The sequence below is a fragment of the Lissotriton helveticus genome, chromosome 1_1 (assembly GCF_964261635.1).
Source record: "Lissotriton helveticus chromosome 1_1, aLisHel1.1, whole genome shotgun sequence".
Classification (NCBI taxonomy): domain Eukaryota; kingdom Metazoa; phylum Chordata; class Amphibia; order Caudata; family Salamandridae; genus Lissotriton; species Lissotriton helveticus.
This window is the reverse complement of record NC_136057.1, coordinates 489,705,984-489,718,143: the sequence shown is the minus strand read 5'-3', so window position 1 is coordinate 489,718,143 and position 12,160 is coordinate 489,705,984.

The window sequence follows — 12,160 nt, the reverse complement described above, 5'->3', positions numbered from 1 at the left end:
TCTTCCTTTATATATATTCAGGTACATAACCGATCAAATGTCAGGTAAAAAAAAATAGAAAATGAAAGTAACATTTTAATTGGTTGTGAATTCCAACACTTCAGATGTGTTTTGGTATGTAATTTACCTCAGGGTATTTAGAGAGGTCTACAGGCTAAATGGCTAAATGGAATTTCAACAAAATTTTTGAAAATGGTAGGGATTGGTATGTAGTATGAGCAAATCTATATTTGGTGAAAGTGTCTCAAGGGTTTCTTCTGTAAATTACTTTCCCACCTTTTTTAATGGAGCGCTTCTCTGGGAGCGCCCCGGTACGCGAACTGGCGAGCGCCCCGGTACGCGAACCTTAAGCGTTACGGGAGTCCACCATTTTGTGTTTCGGTCGAATTAAGATACAAGATGGAGGGCACATAATGTTCAGAATGGGTAGAAGGGGACACGGTAGACGTATTTTGACCCCCTAGGTTTTCTGAGGATGGCTGAGGAGGCCCATATGTGCGAAAAAAAAACATTTTTATAAAAAATTTCGCGCGGTTAGCTTCCGGTTCGCGTACCGGGTAGCGCTCCGGGGAGCGTACTTTGTTGAAAATTAGTAAACAAAGTTAGAGTAAAATAATAATTGTGAGTGATCAGATGTAGGGTAGCTCTGAGAAGAGCTTTTGGGTTTATGGTACATTTAGGTACTTATAAGTAGGTACCAATGCACATTTTTAAATTCAGAATGGAAACTCTGTTCCCTTCATCTGAGAAGTGAACTCCATCTCCTCTGTAGATATCTTGCATGAAGTAACGCAAGTTATTGTTGTACACGGAGCCCATTCCATGGTCTCTCATGTAAGCTGAAACAGATTTGTTTACATGCTTCCTCGATTTCTCAATTTGTGGACAAAATTGGTTCGACCACCTCCATTTCTGTCTTTGGCATATATTTGAATATACCAAGGCAGTTTGAGGAAAAAGTGCCATTAATTGCTCAAAGGTGTCCTTTAAAAGCATTTCCAGACCTACTCCAGTCAAAGTGCCCAAATCATTACCTCCACAGTGCACAATTAACAGGTCAGGTTTTGGCAAATGCATAAAGGTTTTCACCAATGGTATCAATTGGTGACATTTTAATCCTCTGTGGCCAAAAGACTTAATTTCCACATCTTGTAAATTGAGGTTAGGTAAATTTCTGTTCTCAGCATACCTCTGAGCCCAATAGATGTAACTATGTCCAACAATCCAGACAGAAAACATGGTGAGAGAAGGTTCTGCTGCAGTCAGATGAAGTGTGGTAATGAAATGGCAGTTGAAAAAATAAGAGTTTAAAATGAAAAAAACTGTGGAGTTTCTGTGTTAATGAAGCAGTAACAGTGATTGGTGGATTTTGATTGCTGAAAACAGAAAGTTAGGGTGCATGGATGAGTTCTTTGAAAGATGTAATTTGAATGGTCAAAAAAAATCATTTAATGAAAGATTGCACTGGATACGCAGGTGCACTGAGAGTTCAGAGTTCAATTGAAACATTGTTGTGTGAACTTGCAAACACCAGAGGTCTTCCAGGAGGTGGTTGCTATGCAAAAAAGGCAGAAAGGGCAGAGGGGGGAAGGGTTTTGATTTGAAAAAAGTGAGGGAAGAGTTTTGATTGGGTGACATTAGAGATATGTGTGAAGAATTACAGCATTTCTGTGCTTTCTATAGCTGCAGCCTCTGGAGTGCATACCCTTTGTTCTGCTGAAGACAAATTGGTGTATTTCTGAGACTGTTTTGAAACTCATAAAGTATTTGCTAAGGTGAGAAAAGATTCATTTAATTTAGATAGAGAATAGTATGGTTTAGGGAGAAAATTATGAAGAAAATTGTGTATTTAAAATGTTGCTTTGTTTCAAGTGTTTTACAAATAGATTTTGTTTCTTTGAGTTACATAGCCATGTTAAAAGTGACCCTTAAAAAAACACTTTCATGTGTCTTAGGGCATTGTAAGTCATGTCCCGATGAATGTAGGTATAAAATTGATTTCTATGATGTGTTTAAAATCGTTTTTTGAAAAATATTAGGTTTCTTGAAATGTACTGTTAGAGCTTCATAGGTTGCTTGGGGCATATTTATAAGGCATTTGAGTCTCTCTGATATTATTTTTCCCATTTTAACTTAAGACCTTTCCCCGTGGAGCAAGGTCCTTGTAAATATGCCCCCATCTGTGCTTGGCAAATTTAGATTTTAATTCTTTGACTAACATAGCCATGTTAAAAGTGACCCAGAAATGGTGCAAGGGCCTTAAAAAAACGCTTTCATGTGTCTTAAGGCATTGTAAGTCATTTCCCCTTGAATGTAGGTATATCATTGATTTTGTTGCTGTGTTTAAAATCGTTTTTAAAAAAATATTAGGTTTCTTGAAATGTACTGTTAGAGCTTCATAGGTTGCTTGGGGCATATTTATAAGGCATTTGAGTCTCTCTGATGATATTTTTCCCATTTTAATTTAAGACCTTTCCCCGTGGAGCAAGGTCCTTGTAAATATGCCCCCATCTGTGCTTGGCAAATTTAGATTTTAATTCTTTGACTAACATAGCCATGTTAAAAGTGACCCAGAAATGGTGCAAGGGCCTTAAAAAACGCTTTCATGTGTCTTAGGGCATTGTAAGTCATTTCCCCTTGAATGTAGGTATATCATTGATTTTTTTGCTGTGTTTAAAATCGTTTTTTTAAAAATATTAGGTTTCTTGAAATGTACTGTTAGAGCTTCATAGGTTGCTTGGGGCATATTTATAAGGCATTTGAGTCTCTCTGATGTTATTTTTCCCATTTTAATTTAAGACCTTTCCCCGTGGAGCAAGGTCCTTGTAAATATGCCCCCATCTGTGCTTGGCAAATTTAGATTTTAATTCTTTGACTAACATAGCCATGTTAAAAGTGACCCAGAAATGGTGCAAGGGCCTTAAAAAAACGCTTTCATGTGTCTTAGGCCATTTTAAGTCATTTCCCCTTGAATGTAGGTATATCATTGATTTTGTTGATGTGTTTAAAATCGTTTTTTGAAAAATATTAGGTTTCTTGAAATGTACTGTTAGAGCTTCATAGGTTGCTTGGGGCATATTTATAAGGCATTTGAGTCTCTCTGATTTTATTTTTCCCATTTTAACTTAAGACCTTTCCCCGTGGAGCAAGGTCCTTGTAAATATGCCCCCATCTGTGCTTGGCAAATTTAGATTTTAATTCTTTGACTAACATAGCCATGTTAAAAGTGACCCAGAAATGCGTCATTCAAATGCATATGATGGCTGTGCGCCTCTTTTGCGCCGCTGTGGGTCACTTTTGGGTAAAAGATGCACCATGTTGCAAGATAGGTTTCAGTTCATCTCCAGTAAGATACCATCAGTTTAAAATGTATATAATTAGCAATGTGTAGGGGGCATGCAGAAGCTGAAGCTTTTGTAAGTGTCAAAGTTGTTGCATGCAGTGCTGCACTTCTGGGTACTGTTTCATATGCTGGACTACATCTGCACTATGAGATACCTAAGCAAAGGAAACACAGGTGATGTGATTGTGAAATGAGGAAAAGAAACTCCACATTTTTCAATTACATCACCTGTGTTTCCTAAGTTTACGAATGACATTGTGCAGATGAAGTTTAGCTATGTCCACGGACACAAAAGAGGTCTGGCCTTTGTTCAAGAGTGAAGTGGACATGACTTACTTCATTGGTAGGCTTTCACATGTATTATCTGATTTGTATTCTTCAACAAGCGTAAATTTGATCTGCAACTCTGAGTAGGCCTCACCTTAAACAAACCTCTGGAGAGGCCACACCTTATCGTCATCCTGAATTAATCATTTAAAATGTTAGGGACAGATTTATGATAGGTGTATGCCTCTTTTGCGCCACTGTGCGTCACTTTTGTGACGCAGTGGCGGTGGAAAAGATTTGCTATGAGGTGACAAAATTACAAATTGATGCATCTAGGCAGATGTGTCATGCTGTAAAAAACCTGTGCCACATGAAACCGATGCAGCAGTGATGCAAAAGATGCACCATGTTGCAAGACAGGCCTCACTTCATCTCCAACAAGATAAGAAGCTTAGGGGCAGATTTATGATGACTGGCGCATCCCCAGGGATGCGCCAGTCATCCTGCGCCGCTGCTCCGCCACCCATGGTGCGCCACATTTACAATGCGGCGCACCATGGGGCAAAAACGGCACAGATGTGTGACGCATCTGTGCCGTAAAGGTGGTGCATTGCTGGAGCTGCATCACAAGCGCGACGCAGCTCCAGCAAGGCTCAGGGGTGCCCCATCTCCACAATGCTGCGTCAAGACCTATGCCTGCTTCAAGCAGGCGCAGGGTTTTGACGCAGCATTGTCCTAAAAGTGACTGAGTGAAATCTCATAGATTTCACTGAGCCACTTTTAGGAGGCGTTCCTGCGCAGGAACGCCCCCCCCTGCGCAGGAACGCCTCCTTATGGCGCAGGGTTTTACAACGTGACGCATCTCCTAGATGTGTCACGTTGTAAATAGGGCGCATTGTTTGCGCCGCCGTTGCGTCAAATAAAGTGACGCACCGGCGGCGCAAGGCCTTCATAAATCTGCCCCTGAGTCTTCTGTAAATGTCAAAATTGTTGTATACACTGCTCAACTTCTGTGTACTCTTTGATATGCTACACTCCATCTGCACTATGAGATACCTAAGCAAAAGAAACACAGGTGATGTGATTGTGAAATGAGGAAAAGAAACTCCACATTTTTCAATTACATCACCTGTGTTTCCTAAGTTTACGAATGACGTTGTGCAGATGAAGTTTAGGTCTGTCCACAGAGACAAAAGAGGTCTGGCCTTTGTTCAAGAGTGAAGTGGACATGACTTACTTCATTGGTAGGCTTTCACATGTATTATCTCCTTTGTATTCTTCAACAAGCATAAATTTGATCTGCAACCCTGAGTAGGCCTCACCTTAAACAAACCTCTGGATAGGCCACACCTTATCGTCATCCTGAATTAATCATTTAAAATGTTAGGGACAGCTTTATGATAGGTGTATGCCTGTTTTGCGCCACTGTGCGTCACTTTTGAGACGCAGTGGCGGTGCAAAAGATTTGCTATGTGGCGACATATTTAAAAATTGATGCATCTAGGAAGATGTGTCATGCTGTAAAGTCCCGTGCCACATGAAACCGATGCAGCGGTGATGGAAAAGATGCACCATGTTGCAAGACAGGCCTCATTTAATCTCCAACAAGATAAGAAGCTGAATCTTCTGTAAATGTCAAAATTGTTGTATACACTGCTCAACTTCTGTGTACTCTTTCATATGCTAGAGTCCATCTGCACTATGAGATACCTAAGCAAAGGAAACACAGGTGATGTGATTGTGAAATGAGGAAAAGAAACTCCACATTTTTCAATTACATTACCTGTGTTTGCTAAGTTTACGAATGACATTGTGCAGATGAGGTTTAGGTCTGTCCACGGACACAGAAGAGGTCTGGCCTTTGTTCAAGAGTGAAGTGGACATGACTTACTTCATTGGTAGGTCTTCACATGTATTATCTCCTCTATAGTCTTCAACAAGCGTAAATTTAATCTGCAACCCTGAGTAGGCCTCACCTTAAACAAACCTCTGGATAGGCCACACCTTATCGTTATCCTGAATCAATCATTTAACATGTTAGGGACAGATTTATGATAGGCGTGTGCCTCTTTTGCGCCGCTGTGCGTCACTTTTGTGACGCAGCGGTGGTGCAAAAGATTTGCTATGTGGCAACATATTTAAAAATTGATGCATCTAGGCAGATGTGTCATGCTGTAAAGTCCTGTGCCACATGAAACCTGCGTCAGTTTTCATATAGGTGTTTTGTTGCAAGGTATGCATTAATTTGCAAGAAAGCCCTGTAAAACTAACATAGTGAAATTTAGAAGATTTCACTGAGTCAGCTTTATAGCATTGCTGAATCAAATCCTTACGCCTGTTTGAAACAGGCATAAGAAGTGATACACCATGCAATGTGAGGGTTCCTCCTGTGCATTGCAGTAGACATGTCGCGCTTATGACGTGATTCCTGCAATGTGCTGCTTTTGCGGCACAGATGTGTGACGCATCTGTGCTGTTTTTGCTCAATGGTGCTCCACATTGTAAATTCGGCACACTATGGCTGGCAGAGCAGCGGTGCACATTAACTGGTGCATCCGTGGGGATGCGCCACTTAGCATAAATCTGCCCCTGTACATTTAAGTATGAGCAGGGGACACAGAGTCGGTGAGGCTTTTCCAAGGTTAAGAAGAGATGAGTCCTGTTCACTGAAAACTTGGACATAGGCCTCACCTACTCAGCATCGCTGGACATGGATAAATAATAGCTGCAAAATGTTACTCTTGTTAAACAATTTTACTATTATAATCTCTGAGATTTGTCTTTTACTCTGCAACATCTCATTGTTGTTATCTTTCTTTAAAGATAACGACAACATCAACATGAGCGACAATCAGCAATCAGTTGATCTCGACCTCATCATTGAATTCATAATTGAAACATCAGTGGAAGTAGATCCCTTGGATGATTTAAATCCTGAGGATGAAGAAGAACATGATGAGGATGCAGATTTGTCAGAATTGTATGACATAGGGTGGGAAGCTGACCTGCTTGAGCCTATGGAACTATAAACATTTATTTTTAAAATTTACAATAAATGAAAAGTAAAAATGTAAACTGTTTAATTTTAAATTAAACACACCTTCAAAAACAGGTTATGTGTAGTGTCTTCAATAAAACATTAAAATATGCTCATAAAATTAGATCAGATTCACATATAAAACAGGACAGGTAAATGAAGAAGAATTCCATTTCTTTTCTGCTATTTGTGTATTCTAAATTTGCCAACGCACTAAAAAATATTCTATGTAAAAATGTCAAGTAGTGTGTTAAGTTTTTGACGACTGTTATTGATTTACTGTTTGGTAATAGTGGTTAATAACATTTTTTATTATATTTTACCACAGATTCAACTGCAGACCATTTCAAAATTTGAAAATGCCAACTAAGGCGCGAATTAGAAAGGCTACAAAACGTCAAAGACAGCAGGTGTATCAAATACTGCAGAAGTCCTCTACAAAAAAAAGTTGTCAAGTCACCAAGAAAGCACCGGGTAAGACCACGAAATCATTCATAAGTAATATTTGTAGTAAAAAAAGTATTACTACAGAAAATGTTTCAGTCCAGAAAAAGAGAAGCAATTTAAACGGAAAGGAAAGGCCAATGAAAAATGTTACTGCTAGAGCAAGAGATAACTCTGTGCATGATAGTAGAAGGAAACAACAGTTTAGGGACATTCGTAAACGAATGTTCCGCAACAGGATAATTGGCAATTTGTTAAAAAATATTAAGAAAGGTCAACAGAAAGTGTTTTTTTATAAGAGAAAAAAAAAAGTTGAGAAAGTTATTGATCAGGCATTTGAAATTAAACGTAAGTTATTTATTTTGATAATCAATAGAATTAGGAAGCTAAACAAGGCAATTTATGATTTCAAAAGAAATAGTAGATGGAAGAGAATAGTTAATCGTAGTAATTTTTGTGAAGTTTTTTCCGGAGAATGGATGCATAGTTCAAGTTGTGAGGCATTTTTCAATGAGGAGAGTTATTTCCAGGATAATGATTTGGTGCATGCAGTTGACACCAGCGGTCGAGCTTATGAGGTGAAAGATGGTTGTCCAGTTGAAAAAGAAAAACTTGTGACAACAGAGACAGAAGAGGTGTTAGGTAATGAGGTTTTAGGAAGACCTCCTAAGGGTCCTGTGTACACCTGGAAGTGTAGTAGTATTTGCAGTGTGCAACAGGATTCCATCAATTTGCTTTGTGATTTTGTACGGACATTTAATAAGAAAAGTTTGAAGCAGAAAATGAAGTTGTTGCAAGAATTAGATCCTTGCAGAGTGAGAGAAGTGACAGGTTTGCATGGTCATTCACTGGCTTGTCTTTCCAGGAGAGTATGCCAGAGTGTTTTTCATCATTTCAGGATGCTAGCAGTGCATCATAATAAAGTGAGGAAATTAGTTAGAATGTTGTATTATGCAGAGTCCAGCAATTATGCTTAAACAATTATGCGCTGCTCTTTTGCATGGTTCAGAAGTAGATGTGAAGAATATTTGTGCAGAAATTGAGTTTTGTTACTTTGGAAGTAAAGAGGAGAATGTTGAAATTGACCAAGAAGAAGAGGGTAATGTGGAAGATAGTGTACAGGTTTCCAGTACAGATAATTTTCAGAGGGAAATTGCGACGTTTCAGGTGAAATCAAGTGAGAGGCCTAATTTCACTTGCGTGTGTTGTCGACGCACTTATTATAAGAATCAGACTAAGTTAGTGGATTTATATGCAAAAAGTGAAAGGGAAAATAATAGTGAATGGAAGGATTTTGCAACATACTTGATGGTAGAAAATTGTTTTGATTTGGGATTGGATCAACGTGTGTGTACTTATTGTTGTAACAAATTAAATCAAAACCAGATGCCTGCTAGAGCGGTTCATAATAATCTGGAATTGGTTGAGATTCCTTCTGAATTGAAGGATTTAAATACTTATGAATCTATTTTGATTCAAAGTATCCATCCCTTTCAGGCTATTGTAAGAATGGAGCCAAAGACAGGGAAATTGCCTCCATCAGATTTACAGAGAGGATTAAAGGGAAGAGTTGTTTATTTGCCTCTAGATTTGAAGAAAAACATTAATACAATTGGAGTAGAGAAAGTGGAAGAGGAACCTCTGGTTATCTTAGTTAATGGGGTTCCGACAAAGAGTAAGAAAATATGGCAAGATTTAGTGGATGTTAGGAAAGTCAAAAAGGCAACATTGTATTTGAAAAAAAACAATAAGTACTATAAGAATGTATATGTTGCAGAAGAGGAAGTAAGTGAAGAAGAGGATAGCGATTTGTGTGCTGGTCAAATTGAGAAAGTAGAACCCTCTAAAAGTGAAGAAATATATGAACATTATAGTGTTCATCCTTTGCATTCCAAGGAAGTCATGGGGAATGCTATTGAGTTGTTTCAAATGAAACAAGCCAAAGGGAGTCCCATTAGTGTTTGGGAGGAAAGTTTGGAAGCTCGGTGTTTCCCACAGCTATTTCCAACAGGTCAGGGAGGAAGATACGATGAGCGACCTCATCAAATTCCTGCTTCCGAATACCGGACTTTGCGATTGTATGCAGGAGATGCTAGGTTTCGACAATGTATTCCCTATTTGTTTCATCTCCTGTTTGAAAGCGATCTGTCTGGACTGTCATATGCAGTGAACCACATCTTGAAAAGTGGTATACACATGCAAAACATCTCGGCAAGTGACTTTATGGATAAAGTCAATGTCCAAGACAGTATTTTGGATTGTCACCTGATTAATCTCATGGCGTGTCAGCGTGGTACTAATGAGTACTGGCACCGTCGCCATGGTGATTTAAAATGTATGCTGAGGAACTTAGGAAGTCCCACATGGTTCCTCACTCTGAGCTGTGCCGAGTATGGCTGGGAAGACTTACTTGAATTTCTACGAGAGGCAAATGGAAACATTGAAAACATTGAATTCAAGACACCCGGAGAACTGTGCTCTTTGGATCCAGTCAATGTATGCAGGTACTTCAATCATAGATTTGAAGCTATGATGTCTTTCATCATGAATAAGAAGAATCCACCTCTTGGAGAGGTGTTGGATTTCTTCTGGAGAAAGGAGTACCAAGCAAGAGGTGCTCCTCATATACATATGCTGCTGTGGATCAAGGATGCACCTAAATTTGGAACAGATCCAGAAGACTCAGTGATGAGTTTCATACAATAGTATTCTACGTGTGCTGTTCCAAACGCAAAGGAGAAGAAAAGCCTAAGAGAAAAAGTTCTATGTTTCCAAAGCCATCGTTGTGGAAAGTACTGTCGTCGTAAATTCCGAAACAAGGACAAGTTCTACACCAAATGTCGTTTCGGCTTTCCACGACCGGTGATTTCTAAAGGAAGAGTAAACAGTTTGATGTCTTCGCTGCGACATAATGTGATGAAGAAATCACCTAAAAACACATACAATTTGAAGAGGAACGAAGAGTCCAAGTACTACAACCCAGTGATTTTGTCCATGTGGAATGCTAACATGGATATACAGTTTGTGGCTGATAACTGTATGGCTGTGGCTCGGTATGTGACATCTTACATCACCAAAAAAGAAAAGACAGAATCGAAGGATATGTGGGAGGACATTTCCCATGAAAAGAGCCTCAGTAAGAAGTTGTACAGTTTCAGTCTGAAGATGTTGTCGCATCGAGAAATCGGATCTTACGAATGTTCTGACCGGTTGTCTTCAGCAAGTCTCTATGCCAAATCTAGGAGTATCGTTTGGGCGAGTCTTGGTCTTGCTGCAACGCTTAATCGAGTTCTGAAACCTGTGCGGGAAATTGAGCATTTGGCGGAAAAGGAGCCAAACAGTACCGACATTTTGAAGACCAACATGTTGGATACATATTATCCAAATCGAAGCAGTCACCTCGAGAATGTTTGTCTGTATGAGGTTCTACAAAATTACATATTCAAGAGGAACATCAAAGAAGATACTGAGAAAGGAGTGTATGCTGTAATTGGAAGTGAGGGATGTCTGGTCAAGCAAAGAAAATGCCACTTGGTAAACCATCGAAAATTGAGTGGCGAATCTCCTGAAAAAAAGGAGTTTTTCTATTTAGCACTTTTGCAACTTTTCAAGCCTTGGCGTGCAGAAGAGGAACTGCTTGGAGATTTCCTCTGTTACGAAGACTCTTTCACTGCCGCCAAGGAGACCATAGAATGTCCTGCTTTTCCCAAATATGTAGAAATGTTGAATGCGGAAATCGAGCAGGAAGCAACGATTGCAGCCGAGATTGCCAGAGACAGTTCTCAGGACAGTCAGAGTTCTGTTTCATTGAGTCAGGATCCACTAGGAGGACCTGTTATCGAAAACGAAGCTGCCACTGCCATGAATGAAGTGGAAAGAGCCATGGCACATGCTCAGGAGGATGCGGTTAACTTAGAAGACTTGGAAAGACAACTCAACGTTGAGCAGAGGAAAATATATGACGAAGTTACCAAGCAAATTGATCATGGATTAAGTCATGAGAAGAAAGAGTGCTCATGTACGTCGTTGAAGCCTGTCCGACTGTACGTGAGTGGAGAAGCGGGAACTGGAAAAAGTTTCCTCATTAAAGCAATTTCATGTTATTTGCAGGAAAGGACTGAGTCATCGCTGTCTTGTGTTGTCACCGCTCCAACTGGACTGGCAGCACATAACATTAAAGGGATTACTTTACATCGTTTACTGATGCTGCCAGTGGAGCATGACAACAAATTACAATATCACAAGCTATCTGGAGATGCTTGTTGTGAAGTTTCAAGAGTCTTGAGGAAAATGAAACTTCTTATCATTGACGAAGTAAGCATGGTTTCCAATGTCATGCTTGCCTTTGTGCATTTGAGAATGCAAGAAGTTCTCAAAACAGAGTATGATGTGTTATTTGGTGGCAAACACATCATTGTTTTCGGAGATCTTCTGCAGCTGACACCAGTGAAAGGACAACCTGTGTTCAAAATGCTCACGCATGAAGATACCAGGAAGTGCCTAGGGAGCATTGGCAACGTCAATATATGGTTAAACTTCAATTATGCTGAACTGCATGAAAATATGCGTCAGGCGAAGGATGAAGTTTACAAGAATATTCTACAAGATGTTAGAATTGGAAAAGTGACCGAGCATGGGAAAGAAGCTTTACATGCACGATTACTGTCAAATTTATATCCAGAACAAGATGTTGTGCCTGAGAATATTTTTCAGAAAATTACTGAGAAGAAATCTGGAATATGTTTGATGCCAACTCTTGCAGAATGTGCCATCTTCAACAACAAAATGTTGCATTTAGAAAACCAAGAGATTGTGAAACTGGAAGCTATTGACAGAGTAGAGCATATGGGATCAACAATTATTTTGTCTGAGAATTTGAAATCAAAATTGGATTCATTAGAGAAGACTATATCTAAAACTGCAGGTTTTGAAAAGACTCTGAATGTGTGCTTAAACTGCCGTATAATTTTAAGAAGGTAAATGGATCAATGGGTAATGTTGTTGATTTTGGGAAATACAGAAATAGAGATGGAATTGAATTTTTAAAAATTAAATTTGATGGCATTGAG